The sequence below is a fragment of the Zonotrichia leucophrys genome, chromosome 5 (assembly GCF_028769735.1).
Source record: "Zonotrichia leucophrys gambelii isolate GWCS_2022_RI chromosome 5, RI_Zleu_2.0, whole genome shotgun sequence".
NCBI lineage: Eukaryota > Metazoa > Chordata > Aves > Passeriformes > Passerellidae > Zonotrichia > Zonotrichia leucophrys.
In genome coordinates, this window is record NC_088175.1 from 29,783,973 (window position 1) to 29,805,311 (window position 21,339).

Sequence of the window (21,339 nt, forward strand, 5' to 3'; positions counted from 1 at the left end):
AAGGTGGGTTTTTCTTTTCTATTTGTTTTCCCCCCATTGTTAATGGAATTAATCTCACTTACAAACAGCTGTTGAAATAATCAAGTGTGCTACTGAAATTGTAGTTGTTCTGTTTCCTTGAAGTCCCAAGCAGATTTAAAATTAAAAAACAAAACAGAAAGCCACTGGAGTATAAAATAGGCAGCTTACTCAATAGAAGTTGCAAATGGGAAAACAAAAATCTTGAGCTTGGCGTACGCATTAATTCACTGCATTCTTTTAAACTGTTGTCTTTCTGGAAGGGGTGGTCCAGGCTTTTTCCATCTGCTAATTTGATGGTTGCTTCAGGGTCTTTCACCCAGGAATAGTGGGAGAGGAGAGTGCATGAAGTGTGAGCTACAGGGCACAGCACATGCAGCTTTGTTAGACAGAAGGCATCTCTTAGATGTTTTTCTTAGTTCCGATAATCAAATATTTAATGATGGCTGGTGTTGGTGTTGCAGTACTGGTTCTCATGCATTTGGAAAAACTGTCCTGCAGTTGACTTTCAAAGCTGTTGTGTTGGGATTAGGTTTTACTACCTAAAATTGATCTTTTTCTAAGTGACACATCCTCATGAATGGAAGTAGCATATTTTGCATTGTCTGCCTACAGCTATGTTCCCTGCTGAGCCAGAGCAAGAGTTGCTTATCAGTGAGTCTAATTTTCTGAGGTTTGTAGCTTGTAGTGTTGCAAGTCAAATCTGCACAGGCTGATGGTTTGTCTTAACTACCATTCTGGAAATGTTAGTTTCAATATCTTGACTCATCTGTCAGCTTTGGGATTTACAGCGCAGGAGAAACACCCAGTATTTTATTTAGCTTAGTCTGCAGTTTAGATGAATAGCTCCAGCAGTCCCATCACCTGCAAGTTTGAGAGGGGCTGTTGTACTGTCAAGGAGCCATCCCAATTCAAGCTTTTGTTGTCAAAGATTTTTAGCTTGGACAGATTTTACACACTCATTTTAGGTTTACTATTCCAGTAGCTAAGTTTGGTGAAGGAGCTTTGCTTTGTCTCACTCCCGGTTTATTACAGTGGTGAGGCTTGGCAGGGTGTGCTGAGGCCCCTGAGCTCTGCCCCGTGCTGCAGTCGCAGCCTGCGGCGCTGGGGCTGTCCCTTGGGTGCGGGGGACAGCGTGGGTGCGGGGACAGCGTGGGTGCGGGGGACAGCGTGGGTGCGGGGGACAGCGTGGGTGCGGGGGACAGCGTGGGTGCGGGGACAGTGTGTGCGGTACCGCCCGCGCTGGCAGCCAGCGCTCAGTGCAGAGAGGAGGCAGCTCAATCAAATACCGGGGGCTGAGGGGCAGAAAGGAAGGCTGGGACACAGAGGGCAAGCTCTCAGATGAGAGGAACAAAGACTGTGAAAGCCAGAGAGTGTTTTAGAGAAAAAGGGGCTACACAGGGAGCAGGAGAAGGAGAGATGAGAGGACCTGATTTATAAGCAGCAGTGAATAACAAAAGGAGGTTCTAAGGATAGAAAAAATGCAAATAATTACTTGTTTGGGTTAAAAAAGTTCTGGATGGCCTGGAGCATCCCACTAGTACTAGAAAATTACTGCAGTTTGAAACTGCTGGGATTTTGTGGCAGGTGTTCTCCATGGAAGGTTCTTTTTTTCAGGAATATCATTCTCCAACTCGTTGGCTATTTAGGTCTTGAATTAGTTAACCTGAACAAGAGTATTTTATCTGTATATTTTGTTTCAGTTTTACTAGCTGCTGCTTCTTTGAAGAGAGATTACCTGTGTCCTTCTTCAAATGCCTGTGGTATTTTCAAGAGGAACCATTCTTCTGTAAGTGGAGATTTTTCTATGAACATAAAATTAAAAACATGAATTAGTGGAATGCATTAATAGGAATGTAGGTGTGAAGAGAAGTCTCAAATGTTTAAAAACTGGATGCTTTTTGTACATAGTATGGTTTTCATGATTCATAATTGAGAATAATGATTGATGCTCAGGGGAAGCTACTTTCTTTTTCATTTGGTCATTTGAAATGAATAGTATACTTCTGTTATAAGTTCAGACAGTGATGATAAAAGCAGTACTTGTCTCTGTCAACATTTGTGAAAAATAAGTCTCTGGAGATTTCTGAATGTTTTATTTAATGATGAGAGTAGTGAATCTGTCCTGTCTAGTGTCTGGATGAGCTGTCTTTTATCAAAACATTATTAATTGATTTTTATACTTTACAGCTGTGTTTTGGAAATAAGTACTGGAAGCAAAGCCAAAAGCTCCATTCTGGGTTTTAAGAATCATACTGGAAAAGAGTTAAGGGATTGATTTAGTTTTCTATCTTAGAAATTTTGAGGAGGAGGAAAACGGAGGGACTTAAGCTGCCTGTTAACTTTGTTTGCCAGCTGTCTCAAACTAGTTACATCCTCACAGGGGTATGGTTATCCATTTCTGTGCAAATAACTTGGTTTATGAAGATAGGCATCCAGTGAGGCCTTTATTTTCACTTAAATCTGTCATTAACGTTAAATTGTGGAAGTAGAGATTTACTGGGACTGCTGAACTGTGGATTTGTTTCTTCAAATAAGAATACAGTTGAGGCCAGTTGTGAGCTTTTCTAGAAATACGGAGTTTTACGTTCTGGAGACATTCTATGCATTAAGCAATTCCTTAAACATTGTGTTTTGTCTTTATTCTGAAACTCATAGTGTAATGTCAGATGGTACAGTATGGATAAAGGACTGTGTGTGTTTGTTACAAGGCTTGCTTCAGCTTGAGTAAAGATATTCTGAGAGTTTTCTCCCCAGTTTAGAAATGCATTTTCAGGGAAATAAACACCTTCACAAATAGCTATTCAACAAGAATTTATGGGGTAAGTTAGCCCCTAGATGTATTTTGCCCTTACAAGGAGACATTCCTTTGAAGGTTCTAAAGCAGGTTAATTTCAGTTTAGTTGAGCCATGAGTTTTCTATATGCTTGTGTTTGCTTTTTCTCCTCCTGCTTGGAAGGCATACATGCATTCTTAAAATCTTTAGGATATAGTATAGTTTGTTCTGCTGGTTTGGAAGCTGAGTGTGCCTGTAATGTGAGGAGATGACTGTAGGCCAGAAATAGAGAAGATGGGAATGGAGATGGGAGGGTTCAGTCTCTCTGTTCCTGGCAATGGCCAGCTGCCAACTGGGCTGAAGCTGTAATCTTAAACTGCAGCTCTGGGCTCAAAGTGGGCCCCCAGCACAAGTTCTGTGGCCTCAGAGATGCCAGTGTCCCTTTTGTCCCTCACACAAATTGGATAGATCATTGGGGAGGCCTTTAGACACCCTGGGAGCAGACACACACACACACAGTGCTGTTTTGTAGGCAGAAACATATGGAAGTGTAGAAGTCAGCTGTTTATTCTCCTGCTGTAAGATAATGCTCAGAAATCCTGTGGTGCAGCACATTTTAGGGGACTATTCAGATGAAGGATTGAATTCCCTGGACTTGAGGGAGTCCAGGGAAAAGTGAGAGCTGTGTCTAGTACCATAATCCTTTTGCATGGTGTTGTGATGTATGTATCTCCAAATTGCTGTGTGCTCAGGAGGAGTCTTCCTGCTAGGACCCCTCCGTGGTGTCTTGAAATTTTTTGTGAGGGGATGGGCCTGCTGAGGACATGCAGCATGCACTGGAGGAGGGTTTTTACCTTTTCGGGTTACAGCTTTCTTCTTTCTGAAAGCCAGAAAAGCCACACTGAGGCAAGGGGGAGCAGGAGGCGAGAAAGGCCAAATTTGGAAGGAGGGAGTTGGGTTAGACACAAGCCAGGGCTGCTTCAGCTGACATTATAGGAATTGGGGTGGGGAAGAAAAGTGGGGTGCAGAAGGCTGTTGGGCTGTTCAATTGGGAGGGGTTGTGGGGCTGGGGGTTACAAGTCAGTACCAGCCCTACATCCCCTGTGCTGTGACAGGGAAGATGGGTCTGAATGTGAAGGTGTTGGGAACTGCAGTGGCAATGGATTGATTCTTGCTTTGGTTGAGCCATCTGTGCTTGTATGTTGTTTTTGTGCTTTCCTTTCAGTAAAGACTTTTACCCAATTGTGGTTTTGTACATGTGCTAATCTTTGGAAAGAATTGTGTGAATGAATTTTTCTTTTAATGAATAGTGGATGTTTTTTCTACTAAGTTTCATGTGGAAAAGGAGTGAAGAAATGTTTGTCTTGTACTAAAACAGGGCCTCATCTGCTAATAGGAAGGATTTCCATCTACTGTAATCCAATTGTATGAAAAAAGAAACTTGAAGAGTTTATGGAGCACGTGTAGTTAAAAACTAGGTGGCCTCTAAAAATCAGAATCATTTGCAGACTACTTGAAATGGGAAAAAAGGATTATCTGTACTAACAATTCTTTGAGAGAGAACTGTCCTGTGGTTATGAAAGAAGGTGTAAGAAATTCATGCTCATATCTGTGGTACCATAAACAGGCCAATTGTAACCTTCATAGCTTTCTATATAATTGAAATTTTAAAATTCTCATCAGGCTTTTATTGGTATATAGAAGGAATGACAAATGCAGATTGCATAAACCTCCAGTGGTGAAACGTATAAAAAATAAAGTGCCCTGCACAAATCCATGGACCTTTTGTCCCATCTGGAGAAAAACAACCCACTCGTGCCACGAGGGACACAGAAGTTGAAGCCTTAATTATTCGCTTAATTGCTCATATTTTTATAAAGAGACTTCACAGTATTTCAAGAGATCTGGTTTTCAGATGTACAGCTATAGGGAATAATTTATGTGAAGGATTTTGAACTAAGAGATGATTTTACAAAAGAGTTTTTTAAAGTGCATGCAACAAAAACTGAGAGCGTTTTGCTTCCACCTCTTTTATGTTAACATCTGTACTTACTTGTACCAAAGCTATATTGTTTTCCCAGTTTTAATTCTTACCATCAGTTTCATCTAATCATCCAGTTAGTTTGTTTTTTTAAAAAAAAAATGTAGGAATTTGCAGGTATTTTTGTAACAAATAATGTTTCAGAAGGATATTTATACAACAACCAATAAAAATTGCTACTTTAAGGTTTATTTTGGTAAGATTTTTTTCCCAATCAGCCTCCTGTAGAGGTTTGAAAGTTTTCAGTTTTGGAGCGGATCTGCTTTGCCTGTTGTTAGACTTTTTAACACTCGTAGACATTGAATACGGGGGGTTTATATCAAGCACTCAAAGCAGGGGTCAGTAAGAGCATTTGTACCTGATGTGCTTCCTTGATCCTTACCAGCAGCATTTTAAAATGTTACAGAAAATGAAAGCAACTTCATCATTGTATTATGACAGTCAGATTTGCAGTGATTCTTAGTAGGTATAACCTACTATTCCTGTTCTATTCCTATTCCTGTTCCATGGATATTTTCATATCACTAATTTAATTTTTGCTCTTTTTTAATGAAGGACTACTGGCTGTCAGTGTCTTTCAGGTGCCTGTCAACATATCACCACAGCTCTTTTCATGTGTACACATTAAAAATTACCATATCTATAGGGAAAATATTTTAATTGGAGAACTTCTTTTATATATTTTATGAGTAAAAATGTAGCCATAAAAGGCTTCATCCTTTAAAATTGCAAATGCAGTAAGATGTAGGCTTACAACAGAGTTGCGGTCTTAATTCACCTGAGCAATATTTGTGTTTAACTGGGATATAAAACATATGTAAAATTTACCCTTTGAGACTAGTGCAAATTTGAGAGACAGTAAGAATTTTCAAATGCAAATTCACACAACGTTTTTAGCATAAGAGGATGTTTTAACTGAGAATGCATTTGGTCCGTGCAAGAGGAGAACCTCTGAAAGCCTTAAAAAAAACCCCAGAAGGGACAGGACACATCCCATTAACACACACAGGGATCTGTATACTAAATGGAAGATATATAAATGAGGTGGATGTTGCTTTTTATTAGTTTGTTATTGCTGTATGGATTTATGGTTTAATTTGATTTTTAAGGCTCTTAAGCATTGCCTGAAGGAACATGCTGCATACTTCTTGTTTTTCTCCCTTTTGCAGGTGTTTATTTTCCTTGTGTCCTAGGTAACTTAAGAGCTGTGGTAGACATGTCAGTTTGAAAACGTTTTATGGGGGGGAGAACGTAGTCTGCTGTCAGGTGCTTGGCTTCAAAGGGGAGTCTGTGATGGCTGCAGGGCATTTAATTTCTTATAACTGCACTGAACTCTTGAAATCTGCAATCACAGCTTTTACTTTTTCACAACAGTTCCCTTTTTATGAATTTTAGTAAAATTTTCTGGTTAGGATGCATTCAATTTGTTTACTTTGTTTTAAAGCTTACTTGGAGTTATTTTCTTAATTTCAGAAAGGTGGCTTTATTAGGCCTGTTTTTCTTATATTATCCAATAATTCAATACTTTAATGCAGATGCATTTAGATTAATACAGAAATCTGTAGGCAACCAGCTGGATTGAAGCAAGTATCTTCAGCTTATAGGTACAGAACTGTGTGTCCATGCTGTGAAATGTCAAATCATAAATCCAGTGTAGGAAATCCTTTAGAATGTCTAGTGTCTTTTTTCCTACAACTTACAAAATGAGATCAGTCCTGAAGTAAAAATATTCCTGGTAAATAACAAGATAAATCGAGAAGTGTCTTAACCTTACATCAGAGTATTCATATGTGGGCTGGCAGTGGTTTAATGAAGTCAGTACAGTGTGATTTCAAATATTCAATTGCTATCATTTGTGTGTATTGAACTCACTTTCTCCTAAGGTGTTTTGAGATAATATTTCTATTTGTTTTTTCAATGTCAATTTTTCCATGTTTAAGAGTATCTTTGAATATTTTTCAATTAAAAAAATTAATTAATGGATTGAAGTCAAATGTTATTATCTTTGTTTTGTTCCTCCCCCTGCCCCATCACACATGCACAAAGGAGATGCTTAGCTTCACACAGTGGAATGGATTTTTTTTCTAGTTGGGGTGTTTTAATTTACATATGCAGTAGGAAAGTTATTCTTTAGTGATCAAGGATTCTGTGAATGGTGCTTTTTAACTGACACCCTGATGAGCTTCAACACAGAAGCTGTAGCTTTCCTAAGTGTGTCAGGTAACCACATGATGGGGAGACTGATTTAAATCAGTCACATCTAGTTTTTCATGTGTTCAGAGTACGCTTCAGAGTGACAGTCATACAAAAGTTCAGCATTTCACAGCTTACTAGTTGTGTTAGAAGTAGGTTTTCAAATATTAGGAGAATAATAACTGTTATATTGGACTAAAAACGTAAATGGCAGTGGGAGAGGAAAATAACTTTCAGTATTGTATTTTCAGGCTCTATTAATATACAGTCTAAAAACCATAGATCTGTAAATAATTTCCAAGATTGTGGTGAAAATTGTTTTTTTAAGAAAAGGCAGATAAATGGGATTAAACACTAGGAATGGCGGGAGCCCACCTTCCCGTCTGAAGTGCAGAAATTTTTATGAACTAACAAATGCAAGAAGTTGTGGGCAGGTTTTCTGTGATGCAGCTTAATGATGTTCATGTTTCCAGAGGGAAGAGGTGATGGGTATGAGAAGTGCCTTCCTTTCTCCATCTTGGAAATCTGCAATGTAAGAATATATTTGAGTCTTAAGCTTTCCTTTTTAGTGATTTTCTGGGGCTTTTTTCATTAAATTCTCCATGTACAAGAAATCAGCACCTCTGTCTTGTTAATTTAGAGAAAGTTAAGATTAATTTAAAATGCTCAAAGTGCTGTATTTGCTCTAGAGGAGGTGCTTTGCTGGCGTGGACTGGGAGGAGTCCTCTCATTTTGACTGGCTGCTGTTACCAGATTAATCCTGCTTCATAGTTAGGCTGAGGAACATCCTTCTTTTCTTCACAGAGCATGCCCCATTAACCAGCTTCCTTGTTCCTTTGGTCTCCAACAGGTGGCTTAATTTAAGAATGTGTATTAGCTCATTCCATCACTGTTTCTACATGGAAAGGGAAATTTTCATTTATGTTGGTTCAGTAATAGTATTTCCTGGCAACATAAAGAGCTTGATCCCACACATTTTCAGAATGTAGGCTCATCAGAAGTTCCTGTGACTCATGAACATAGAACTTTTCATCCAGTTAAATTTCTCTCCAACAGAGTATTAAAAAACCCCAAAACCCTGCAGGCATACACTACTGGAAGTTCCCTTTTGTACCACTTAAGGAACTGTACTTTCTTTCATGAGTTACTCCTGCCTCATTGGTCAGTATCAGTCTCACTCACATCCTCTTCTTGGGCAGATTAATTATTTCAAGCTGTCTTCTCTTTTTTTTACAAGATTTGGGAATGCAGCTTTCCACAGTTCACCTGTGTGTTTTTACCCACATTTAAAACATATAGGCAAAAAACCCCTCAACCCTAACACTTTTAAGGCTTTTTATTTCCTTTGTTTACATTATTTTCTTTGTTTTATTTACTGGTGTATGCCATGATCTTATCAGAAAGTTATACTGAAAATAAACTCTAACTTTTATGTCAACATGCTGACTTTCACTTCCACAAATTTTGCTGTACAGCTGGAATAGCTGTGCTTCACTAGTTTAACATGAAAAAGGACTCTATCTTGATAGCGTCTGCTTTTCTGGGGTTGAGTCAAGTCTGCATCTGGTGGAGTTTGTGGAAGCCAGTTTTTCTCTGTACAGAGACTGTGGACAATTCATGTATGAAATCTTCAAGAATTTTTTTTTCAGTAAGTGTGGTATACCAGATGGCTTTGAGACCTATTTAACTATCTGTTCTTAATCTTTCTTTGCTGCTTCAGACCTCAAAACTTAATTTCCCCACCTGCTGATAAATATAGGGTCATAGGAATTGCCATAGTGGGTCAGACCATCTGTTCTTTAATTAGGAGCAGTAACAGATGCTTGGGATGATGATGCAGAAAAAAAAAAATCTATGATAGGCAGTTATGACAGTAATATACTCTGGGGTGTATCTCTGCGATCCTGTTAGTTTTTGTGTCAAAAGACTCAGAGACTTTGGTATCTATTCTAGCTCTTTGTTATTCAAATATTTTTTGTTACAATATAATTTTATCCTCCATACTTCCCTTTAATGCTCCTAACCTTTGGGGTTGCAGTCCCATATCCTTAGCATTATGTTCCCTAGGTGGAGGTATGAAGAGGCAGCCCTTTTTGTTGATGGTAAACTTGTCAGTTTTCATTTGGCTGAACATAATCTCTTGTTCTTATAGTATTCTGGGGAGAAACTTCTCTCTTCCTTTTGTGTGCTGTTTTCTGTCTTGGTGGGGAAGGGGAAATCTCAGTCTTCTTATTTCCCCCTTCATATTGATATTTCCATGCTGCTTATTATTCTTGGGTTGTGTCTCTGTAAAGCTTTTAACTAAATGGCAGTAACTGGATGATTCCAGTTTCTCACAATGTTTCAACTGAGAAAACACTGTTAGTTCTTGGGAGAGAGGACTTTTATTCTTTTGAAAATGTGTAATATCTAGGAAATACCTTCAGAATTTTTGCTTTAAATTGAGTTGTAATGGTGAAGATGGCTTTGCAAGGGCAATGTTGGCTAAACGTGAAACATTACAGCAGGCAAGTATGTGGCTGGGGCAGAGCCCCTTTTGGTGGGCTCAGAGGATGTTTATGCTTCCCTGAGAAATCCTACATCCAAAATGAGAAGCAGTACTTTCCTTGTTTCTTATAGCAACTAGAGTAGTTCTTAAAAGGGTTTCAAACTGGGGTGGTCAAATGCTGGGTTTTGGTAATAACCAGCAGCCTTATTATCTAAACAGCAATTCCCAGGCCAGTGGTCGTGGCAGCTACAGCTGTGCATAGAACACAATAGAAACTTGTGGGGTTTTTTGGGTACCTTGTGCTAATTAGGAGCACTTGGTATAGTAACCAGCTGATGTAGATCAAGATTAAAAATACCTCTGCAAAAGGGCCTTTTATTCATTTCATTCATACCATTTTTGCAGGGGGAGTATTAGTGAAGTATTGCTTGGACATTGCCACCCTCCTTAAATAGCTTACAATATTCTGCATAGATGCTTAGAAAAGTCATGAAACCTCAAGGTGAGTGCAAGTTAGTAGTGAGGAAGTGGGTAGGATTTGGGGCCGTGACTGAGAAGACAAGTAGGAAATTTAATGGTGGGGAGAGAGGCATCTTCTTGTGAGATGCATTAGTGAGGAGAGATGAAGTGTTGAACCCTATCCTAACTAGCAAGGGAATGCAGTTGTTTTTCTAACCTGCTTCTGAGCATTAGAGCCAGCCGTCTTTGTTATGCTGTGTTCAGGTTTCCAAGGAGATGTGAGATATTTTTATGAAACTGAGAAATTGAGAAATCATGGGAAGAGGAATTTTAAATGCATGTCAAGCCTGAAGATACAGTGGCAGGAAGAACCAGTGTAATGGGCAATATTTTAAAGATAAATTTGAAGTGCCGTATGACTGAAATTTTCTTTTTCACCAATGGTGATGACTTTAGTGTTTAACTGAGAGCTATTTTAGGATGATAAACAACATTCCTTTCATTTTCAACTGCTTGGAGGGGAGACCAAGTGCCTTGCAATAGATGCTGTTTATTCCAAAGTCTGCAAGAATTCTTTACTTAGGATCAGAAACCCTGAAATGTTACGGAGAATTTTTGTTTAAAGAATCTGCATATCTAATTCTTGAGCTAGCTATTTGGGTTGGGAGTGTTCAATTAATAGATTTTGCATGTTGAGCAACTTGGGAATGTTCTGTGCCTAGAATGCTGAGAGCAATGTAAGACTGTACGAAATGCTCAAGTAACCTTCATGAGGAAGTTAGGGATCTTCAGTTGACAGCAGCATGTGTGTTGTATATGATTGTTTTTCCTGTAAAAGGTACTCAGATTCAGGCTTAGCAGTTCTTGGTAGTTGCAGGGAGTCCCTTGAAGCTGCCGGATGAGTGGGCTAATTTTGCTAATTGTGAAGACATGCCTGTGTTTTGTGAAAGACCTCAAGATTTAGTAATCAAGAGTTGGACTTCTGTATTGGTGGTGGCATCACAGTGTTTGTTACAGGATGTTTTAGTGCAGCACTGTTAAAATTAGATAAATGTGATTGCAGCAGACTTGCAAACCAAAGGAGAGACTAATTATCATTTGTGCTTATTGCAAATTACTTACTTGCTGCTGTATGGCCTTAAACTTTGAACTTAAGATTTTGAGCTTAAAATTTTTTTCTAGTCATACATTGCTGTTGATTTGTTGTGGTTCTGGCTGATTTTCTATTCCTTCTGTTTATTTTAACCCTCTTGGGATTTCACTTTTATGCCCATGCTGTCACTAAATGTGCTGATCTCTGTTGTGGTTACAGTACTATTCATGCACCTTTGGTATGGCTGGCAGGTTGCATGGGGCAGGTAGGACATGTAACAGGAATTCATGGAGAATCTTTGAAAATTCAGAAGGATAAGCAGAAATGAAAAATACTACCATGTGGATGAGCATCTCAGGTGGAAGCCTTGGAGGGGACTGTAGTTCAGACTAGGTAGTGTAGGGGGAGGAATAGTTATAATGAATGTAGGTAAAAAATATTGGTTCCAACTTCAGGGTAAATAAGGCTGTGAATTGACAATAAGCTATGTATATTGGAAATCAGTCTTCCTCAGAACTACTTGTTTAGGGAAGCCAGCAACCCACAGCATTGTTGGACCGTCAGCTGTTCTAGTTCTTACTATTTTTTCTGAAGATCAATGAGTATTTTCTTTACAAGCACGCAATAATGGGGCATTTAAAGATATATAGAACACCTGATTTATTAAAAAAACAAAGTATGAATTTTTTAGAACTTCACTAGAAAAAACAAAAAAATCCCAAAATGCAAAGCATGGTCTTGAACTTTTTGGTAGAAGAGTCCTTCCTTTTTATACATTTAAAATATCTTTTCTAAAATACTTTAGTTGTCATATCTCTTTATGATGGTTTCCTGCTGATTTTTACTTTTAGGGCACTAGGTTTTGTTCTACTGAATATTCTAGGAAGGAATCATCTACATCTCCTTAATAACTTATCAAACCTTAATTTCATCCTGTCACCAATGAAGATATTTGAACATTGATGTAAGCAAGCAAGTGAATTGAAAACTTTGTGTTAATGAAAAATATTTGTAATAATTTGAAAATACTGTTATTGAGAAATCACAGAACACAATGAGTTGCAGAATTTTTGAAGAGTGCAAAAGTGTTAAGAATTTTTTTTTATTGATGCAGAAAACCAGATGTCTTTACAAGCTATCACCAGTTGTGGTTTTCTGTTAAACATGCTGATTTCTTAAAGTAGCAGACCTCTGTACTGCTCTGGTGATTTGAGTTCTGGCTTTGCTTGAATAACATATTCTTGAAGTCAAGATAATTGAAAAAAGCTTGAGTAACTTCAAAAACAGACTAAAAATACAAAAGCTTTGGGTTATGGTAACAAACATTTCTGCAGGTTACATTATCTGATGTATAGGAGCAATTAAGTTGTTTCTCATTTATGAAATGGCTTCAGACTTCATGTTAGGTTTAGAGGATGTATTAGGAAGAGATTTTGTCCTGTCAGGGTAGTGAGGCACTGGAGCAGGTTGCCCAGAGATGTTGTGGGTGTTCCGTTCTGGGAAGTGTTCAAGGCTGGCTTGGATGGGGCTTTGAGCAAACTGCTCTTGTGGCCGGTGTCTCTACCCATGACAGTGGTGTTGGGCTTGGCCATCTTTAAGGTCCCTTCCAACCATGACTGTTCAATGACTTTGGCATTCTATGTGTGGAAAGGGTGAGGGGTAAATTAAATAAGGGTCAAGTAACCAGGAGAATATAGGGGTTTTTTTCTGTTGGCATCTGCATGCCGAGAGAACTTCAGTGAGCACTTCAAGTTATTGAGATGTACTTATGGCTCACTTCACCATAGAGAGCAAAGTGAAGATTTTTTTTTTTTTTTGCAGTGAAACCTCAATGCTAAAGAGGAATTTCAAAATTAAAATAAAATTGTCATCTGTCAGGAGAGATTCATTAGATGCTATTCAGTACTGAAAACTGAGGAAAATGCTTGTGGCCTGCTAAATCAATATGAATGTGTTACATTTCTATATTTTTTTCCTTGCACACATAACAAAACATGTCTAAATTTTGATTTAGGCATGATTGCAGTTGGTTAATTAATGTCCACTTGTATTTAAAACATTTTTGAAAGAAAATTATTCTTTTCTGGCAATCAATTTTATTTGAAGGAATACTAAGCACAATTTTTTACATGGATGAGGTAATTTGTCTCTTCAGTTACCTCCCATACAAAACTGACACCAAGTTTCATTAAAGGGATGGTTTGCTGCTGTGAACATTAAAGTTGTTAAGTCTTGCACAGACACCCCTTCCTACATGTAGTTCCTTAATAATTTTATCCTTGAGGGTGCTGCATAGGGAATCCAAAATTGCACACATCTTGCCTAAGGGAAGGTCTTAATTGTGGCATGTATTTTGTTGTAAAGTCAGAAGGTTAGTGTCTTTGGTAGGTTTAGTAATCAAAACAGTAGAAGTCTGGCTACAGCGAAATGCTGTGGTCCCCTCACATGGTGTTTCAGCAAATGTTCTGACTTTTTTTCCCTCTGTGAGAGAGATTTCTGCTCTTGCCTGCATGTAAGTGTCATATGGCTGAATGAAATTTGGTACTCTGAATAATCATTGCTACTTGTGCAGTAGCATATCAGCAGCCTCGAAATGGGCCTGTCCCTTCTGAGCTGCTGCGTCCTGTCTTTGTGTGTCTGTGGGCACAGGCTCACCTGCCCCCTGGTGTCAGAGCTGCCGGCAGGGAACGCAGTAGCATTCCCAAGTGTTCAGTCTCTGAAGCTGGGAAGGTGGTTATGCACTCCTCCACAAAACAGGGTAGAAAGGTGCTATCTCTGTAAGTGATAGGTTTAACATGCACAGTAGCTGTGGCAGTATAGGCCTAATGCTTTTCCTTTCTGTTGTGAAAAACTGTATACCTTTGCACAAGCATTCATCTTCGGTTTTCATCTGAGAGAAGAGTGAAGGCAGTATGCTTTCCACCTAATTACGTTTTACACTTTACATGGAGACTTCTGTTTCACATCCAGGAGCATTTCAGACCATTCTGTGGCTGATGCGCTTCTCACCTCCAGCGCTGTCATCTCTGAAATGCTGCCTGTGGATACAGATTCATACAGTTGTTTGTCAGGAAGCCTGCTAAGTTAATTGGGCCCAACTCCTGACAAGTTCGTCAGCAAGTCACATCCCCAAATTCCTCATTTAGACATCTTTTAAGTACCTCCATGGATGGTGACTCCACCACTTCCCTGGGCAGCCTGTTTCAATGACTGTCAGTCCTTTTGGGTACACTGTTTTTCCTTAATCTCCAGTCTAAGTAACCGGTACAACTTGAAGCCACTTCCTCAGGTCCTGTTGCTTGTTACTGTGGAAAAGAGACCAGCCCCACCTTTGCTACAACCTCCTTTGAAGTAGTTTTAGGTGTTCAAGGAAATGCAGTGGTGTGAGTCAATGCTATTAAAAATGCTGGTGAAACAACATTGTTAAGTAACAGGTCACAGTCTCCTCATGGTCTAGAATTTGGCCCTGGCTGTGGGGACGCAGCATCTGCATCAGCTTTTGTCCTTGAGACTTTCTATTACTGTGCAATGAAGAAACCACCTTTATGGCACATCATGTGTAAGGTTAGCTGTGCTGTTTGTTTATTCAGTTTGTAAAACAAGTGGATGTCTTTGGTGCTAATTAAATATCATACTGCCCGGAACCAATTACTCATAAGCATCCGAAACAGCAGAAGCATGATACAGTGTTGCATCCAAGGGAGGATGAAACATTTCCCTATCTAATGCTTCTTCCTTAGCTAACAAGTCATATTTTATCAGTTGCATTTACATGTGAGATCTCTAAGCAGAAACCTCAGGGCATTGTAGTGCTTAATGTATAATAAATACTATTTGCTTTTTAATGGCTAAATGAAAATGGATTTTAAGCTTTTATCAAGAATCTTTGTAAACATTTAATCAAACTTCAGAACTAATCTGTAGTGTGTTTTTTAAGAGCTCTGGCAAAGAAAATTTTCTTAGTGATGTTGTCACTCATCTAAAGGGGGAAAATGGCTGCAGCTGAAAGCTGTTTGCCAGTTCCTAATGGGATGGTTCTAAGAAGGAAACAAGAGGATTCTAGTAGGATAAATATTTGGTAGTTTGGGGAATTAAATTAGTGCTGTCAAATCCAGTAGGTGACTGTATGTATGTCAAGACTGAGGTACATTGATGGGTCTCAAAACCTTGTTGTGTTTGCACACTGGTTCTAGGAGTCTGTTTCCCGTTAAGTAAATCAAATGCTTACTTTTTACAGCTGTTTAACCTGCAAAGAGCTATTTTAACTGCACTGTGATATTCAAGAGGCATGTCACATGTTGCTCTCACTAGTTCTCATCTTTACAACAAAGTTAGGGAACTATTTGTTTCTTTCTTAAATATTCAAAATAAATATTTCAATAAAATGTTGAATGAAAAGCCTTAAAAGCTATCCTTTTGCTATTTAGCATTCACCAATATCTCTTTTGCCTTCATTTGATATGGTGTCTCTCATATGAATAGAGTGTGGAGAAAACATATTCTTTGATCTGCATCTATTCCTTCGTGTAGAGAAGTGTTAAGATCTATATCCATGTTTCATGATTTTTTTTTTTTTTAAATGAATGAGACAGTTATTTCCCTGTGGAGAAATGGCATTCTAATTTTTGGTTTTAGCTCAGGGATATGCTGCTATTATGATTATTTACTGTTAGCTCCACAGGTTCCACTGGTGAAAGTGTGTCCGCAGAACTTTTTAGTGCAGCTTAAAGAAGCTGCTGAAGAGCATGGTTCCTGTTTGAGGTTTTTTATTTCCCCCTGCTGAAGACAGCACATGCCTCAGGAGCGAGACTTTGCAGCATTTGAAGCAGTAGATTCTAGCAAACAAATTGCATTACTTCTGTGAAGTGAATAATCTGTCTAATGGATGGCACGTGTTATGTCATGGTGTTAAGGAAATCAATTCCAGCAGATGTGCAGCTGTCTCCCAGCCTCCAGCTGTTGCCTCTCTTATGCTGCACACCCAAATGGCTTGGAAAGTATTTTTGGTAACAGAAGGTGGATTTTGATGTATTTTAAGCATCTTGGACTTAAAAAAAAGCATTTGATATTTTGTGGATTGTGTTGCTTTAGAAATTGTTTGGTCTGAGTCAGTTTCTAAATTGGACAGTAAGATTAGATTCCAACCAGTAATAACCATCAAAAACTTTTTAAAATTATATATTTATTGTAAATTTCTAGTTATAAAATATATATTTATTATACTATATATAATTATATATAATTTTATATATTTATTTCAATAATGCACTTCTCTGACACATAGGGTAATCCTTTTATTAATACAGTTCCTTTGTATTCAGTTGAAAACCCTACCAAAGTTGTCATTGTTTTCAGAGTTCTGTATACGCAGTTTCCCTGTGGAGCTTAAAGCATTCAAAGAAGTTTTCTCAAAATTTTTTTTGTTTTTATTTAAAACAATTAAAGCTTCTTATTGACATTGAAGTTCTCTTGTGAAATAACATTTGACTTTTTAAATGCCTATGGAGCTCTTAGTTTAATACAGAAATGCCATAAAAGAAAAAGGTGTCCTGTTCTTTGTTACTCTCATTCTCATTTGTGGTTGTGAGGAGCCGTGCAGTAAATACTTTAATTCCTGAAGAAATGTGCTTTAGTAACATTAAATTATGGCTTTAATGATAGTACTTCATAGGCAATTCTTTTGCAAGGTAATTCAGTGCAGCGGTACTAGTGTTAGAACTTGGTCTTTTCATGCAGTTGTTATGCGCAGTAAAATTCACAACATAGCAGAAGAATGAAAAGTGACAGTTGCTTGTTACAATTTAAATGGCATCATAAAAAATTATGATCCATGCGAGAATTTTTAATTGATCTTTTTATGCAGAAGTATAATGCTGACATACTGCCAAAATGAAGGTGCATGTGAATGAAATCAACCAAGTTTTCTGGTTAATTGCATAGATTTATTTATCAGACCCTTCTCCTTGAAGCAGCACTTCTTTAGAAGACTGGATTTTAAAGATTTTTACCAGATTTGGGGGGATTCTCTTTTTTCTTAAATGTTTACAGTAATTTTACAGTACTTCTTCGTATTTATTAGAGAGGTTCTTAAATTGGCTTTGTGCAGTAGATTTTATATATCATGACATCTGCCACCTTTTTCCCTTTTTGTAATATATTATTCATTACTTTCTTTGAAGTCCTTGCCAATAGTGTACTGTACTGAAATTGTTGTGAAGTGGTTGCTGTATGGTGATGTTCAAGTCCTGCCTGGTGGAAATGTTCTTTTAGTTGTTCAGTCAGTTAGGTAGGATATCTTGCTTCATATAAACAATTGATCTAACTGCTACATGGATATATCTACATAGATGTATCTGTGCAGAAATATAATTGTAGATATTATGTCTCTGATAGTTATAAATAGCTTTTTATCTGAAGGTTCTTTAATTGACATCTCCAATTATTAGATTTGTCACGTGCCTAGTCTTTTCTCAGGAGCTGCAATAAGTGTCAGTGTCTGGTGTGCAGGAAAATGAGATGTGACATGGATAATATATAGAGAATGTTTTTTTAACTGCCATAACTGTGACATCTTCCTTTAACAAACGAGAATATATAAGCATGTCTGCTCAGGTCAGAAGTTATAGTCAACTGAAATGAGATTCTGTAGAAGTTTTTGATGGTCTCATGATAGATAGTGTTGATATCCCAGCTTTTAATGCTGATGATGTACTCTTCAGAAGACCTTTCTTGATGAGTTGTCCATAAAATCTTCGCTTAAAGTATTGATATATTTGGCAGTTCACAAAGCTAGATGTGCATGCTGACATTTCTCTCCTTGGGCTTTCAACTGGAGGCATCTTAGTTTTAAACAGAAGAGTGTATTTGAAGTTTTGGTTGCTTCACCAATAACTCTCTTGATTTTATGGTTTTGAGATGCAGATGCTGAAAATACCTGTAAGGCATTCACCTCTATTTCTCTTCCGCTGTGCAAGTCACTTGTGGAACTTTAGTTACCCGAACATGTCTTGAGTTTCCTATGTCCACACTTTCTCTGATGCATATGGATTGGTTTAGTGTAGCTCATGTTGCATGGAAAAGTCTCGGAAGGCAGCTACAGCCAGGGTGCAGAATGTCACATTGGCATGGAAGTAATGCTGTATCTGCTACACAAAATAGCCACCAGCTCACTTATCACTGTCTGCTGGGTGGTAGATATGTCAGTTAAAACAGAGGAAGTATCCCTGGTTAATTCTGCTGCTTTGGATACACTTCTGCCCTGTTCTCTGTGTGTTATGGCATCAATCCTCTGTGCCCTTTACCATGGCTTTCTGCATTTGTCTTTGAAATGCTCTGCTTGTTTCTCTGTCTTCTGTGCTTTATCTCCTGCTGCTGCTCAGGACTTTTGCACAGTGTAGAGTTACGTACCCTGATCTTTGCCCACTGTTTGAAGGGATTTAGCAGCCCCTTGGAACATCAGCTGTGTGAGCTGATGTGTGGTGACTTTTCTTAAAAGGATTGTGTTGTGCCATGCTTGTGTCTATGCATGTTTTGAAAAATCAGTAAACTAATGTATGGTATGCTGTGCTATATTTCAAGTGTTGGTTATACCATTTTTGTTGTGTACTCAGATTCTTTTGTTATAATAATTCTTGATGTAAACTGTTGGTAATTTGGCATCAGTTAAAAAAAAAAAAGTGCTGTTGGACTTAAAAACAAATTCCTATTCCTGCCTTCCTCTGCTAAATGTCGTTGTTGTTCTGAAAATCTGGATTGTCTTTTTTTTTTTACATTAATAATACTGTAGTTTTATTTGTGTAAGTGTTTATTGATAGAGAGGATGTTAGTTTCAGAAACCTTACACTGTATCAGATGAAAATATTCGCAAATCAACCCATGTGATGCAGGAATTCAGTGTGATCTGGGTTGATAGGTCTTTGAAATGAGCAAAAGGGTGAAGAGCAGAGTCACAACTTGAGTTTTCCAAACAGGCTTGTTAATACTCTCGATGTCTTAGGAGGATACCAAATTATGAGTATTTTTATATACCTCAAATGAGCCAATTTTTGCCCCCCTCATAGTTCAGCATCCTTTGAGTTGGTGGTTTGTTCAAGTTTCTGATTTTGATCTGGTGTTCCAGTACGTGAGTGTCAGAAATTTCATGGGAACCCCTGCAGCTCCACTCTCCCTGCAGGGTGATGGGAGGTGTTTGCCCTGTCACCTCCTCTCCTCAGGAATTTATTTTTGTATAGGAGGAGCTGTCAACTTCTCCTATATCTCACAGGGATCACAGTGTCATTGCACAGTGCTGGCTGAAACATCCAGGTACTGACTCCTTTCCTGTCTGTCTGGAACATTAGAACTGCTGGGTTAATGAAGCTGGTTTTAATTCATAAGAATGACTTCAAGTTCATGGGGGCTCATTGATTCTTCTTTTGTGGTTTGAAGAAATGTCCCTTGCTTCAAATGAATCACAGGAATCTTGACCTTCTTTCCATCTCCCAAGAATTTCTCTATCTCCTTGATATGCTCTAAGCATACTTGAATCCTACATTTCTGCCCTGGTGTAGACAAGCCAGTTATGCAACTATTGCTTTATTAATACAGCTTTAGAAAAATCTGTTGTGTAATCTCCTTAAAGCTTGTGAGACATTAAGATTCTTGGAAGCATATCTTTCTATAATCATCATAGGTAATAACCCTTCCAGTATTTCATGACAAGAAATTAGATTACATGCCTAAATAAGATGTGTCTGCCCCAGGAAATCTGTTTTGTCATTTAGCAGACACTTCAGTCTCCATTTGAAGGATTTGGCTTGTCTTGGAGAAGACCCTCCTTATCTATTCTGCCAGCAAAGTAAATCAGCCCGGCTGTTTAATATGGGAGAATTAAAATAACATACTGGGGTTTTTTTCTGATCACCAGGGAAACCTCTAGAGTCAAGAAAAATTGATGTGTTACTCCATATTTTGCATTTTCAACGGTAGAACAAAACATTTTTTGCTCATTTTTATTCTGCAAATTTAATGCTAGTAATTGACTATCAAGTGTGGCTGAACTTAATGACTTTTGCCAACTTCTGCTGCATTAGGCTATGAACAGTTATATTCATGTTTGTATGAAGATATTCCAGCAAATTAAGACATTTCATGGGTCACCTGGGGTTTGTTGCTGAAATATCTCTTAATCTGATATGAGAATCCTTAGAACCTCTACTAAATAGTATTTTTCCTTGACAAAAATCTGTTTCTACCCTGGAGTGGTATACTCTGTTAATCATTTAATGATCTTTTTAGAATTGTCTTGGTGTCTTGATGACTTTATAGTATGAAGTAAGATTCACTGAGGATAGCACCTGAGTTGGATTACCCAACTCAAGTGGTTTTGGGGAGGCTGTATGGGCCAGTTCAGAGTTTAAGTGGCTTAACCTTTTTTTGCCAATGGTTGTTTGTATTAAGTAGTAGGTGATAATGATGGACCTGTTCCATCACTTCTGGTGTTTACTGTCCATGTTTCCCTAAGGAAAAAACAGTTAAATGGTCAGAGTAAAGAGTAAACCTGTTTGAAATGTGATTAAATGAAAAATTCAATCTCTTTCCAAGTGATAGGGGAGATAGTAAGATATTTGTGTGTAATCTGGAACATGTTTTATGTAAGTGGACAGACAGGATGGTATCTTCCATGACCAGTGATAAGCAGAAACGGTTTTGTTGCTTGGTATAATTTCTTGATACACTGATTTCTGAGAGCTTTGAGAACCACTTTAGTTCTTTGAAAATAAGTGCTTTGTAACGTTATGCCTTTGGGGATATTGAATCACTAGTAGTAATTTGAAAGAATGTTAAAGTTATCAAGTACCAGTTTAATAGAATGAGTGACATCCTTAGTAATTTGTGGGCTTTGCTTAATTTGCCTTATGTAGTTTCATGTGTGTATAATTGCCTGGACCATCAAACTGGTATCGAGTTAAACAGTAGCTTCCCTCCATTCTTCACTTACTTGTGATCTACCTGTGCTACCTACAAACCTCAAAATGCTAGCTTTTAAAAGGTACAGAAGGTACTATCTGGCTGATCTAGAAGGGTATCCAGAACTCTACTTAATTAATAGTTTTTAACAAATTTGAGATAAATGTTAAAAATAGGTATGTGTCAATGGTTAAAGATGTCTTGCTTAGTTGAAGCAAGTGTTTCTAATCTTGTAAGCCCCAGAGATGGAGAATGTGTGATGTTTTCTGTTCTTCAGTTCTGGGTCCAATAATATCTTGACCAAACGATGGAAAAATGGAAAA

General features: G+C 38.0%; 1 protein-coding gene across 5 annotated transcripts in view; it reads left to right on the plus strand.

Annotated features, from left to right (window-relative positions):
* Positions 1 to 21,339, plus strand: part of SIPA1L1 (signal induced proliferation associated 1 like 1) — a 201,033-nt gene that overhangs the window by 80,894 nt on the left and 98,800 nt on the right. For 3 of the 5 annotated variants that reach the window (XM_064713737.1, XM_064713734.1, XM_064713733.1), the window contains one exon: positions 1,722 to 1,807. The exons of the other annotated variants lie outside the window; for them this stretch is intronic. The gene's annotated coding sequence lies outside the window, so the exon portion shown is untranslated. The remainder of the gene's footprint in view (positions 1 to 1,721; positions 1,808 to 21,339) is intronic. 5 annotated transcript variants of the gene reach the window in all.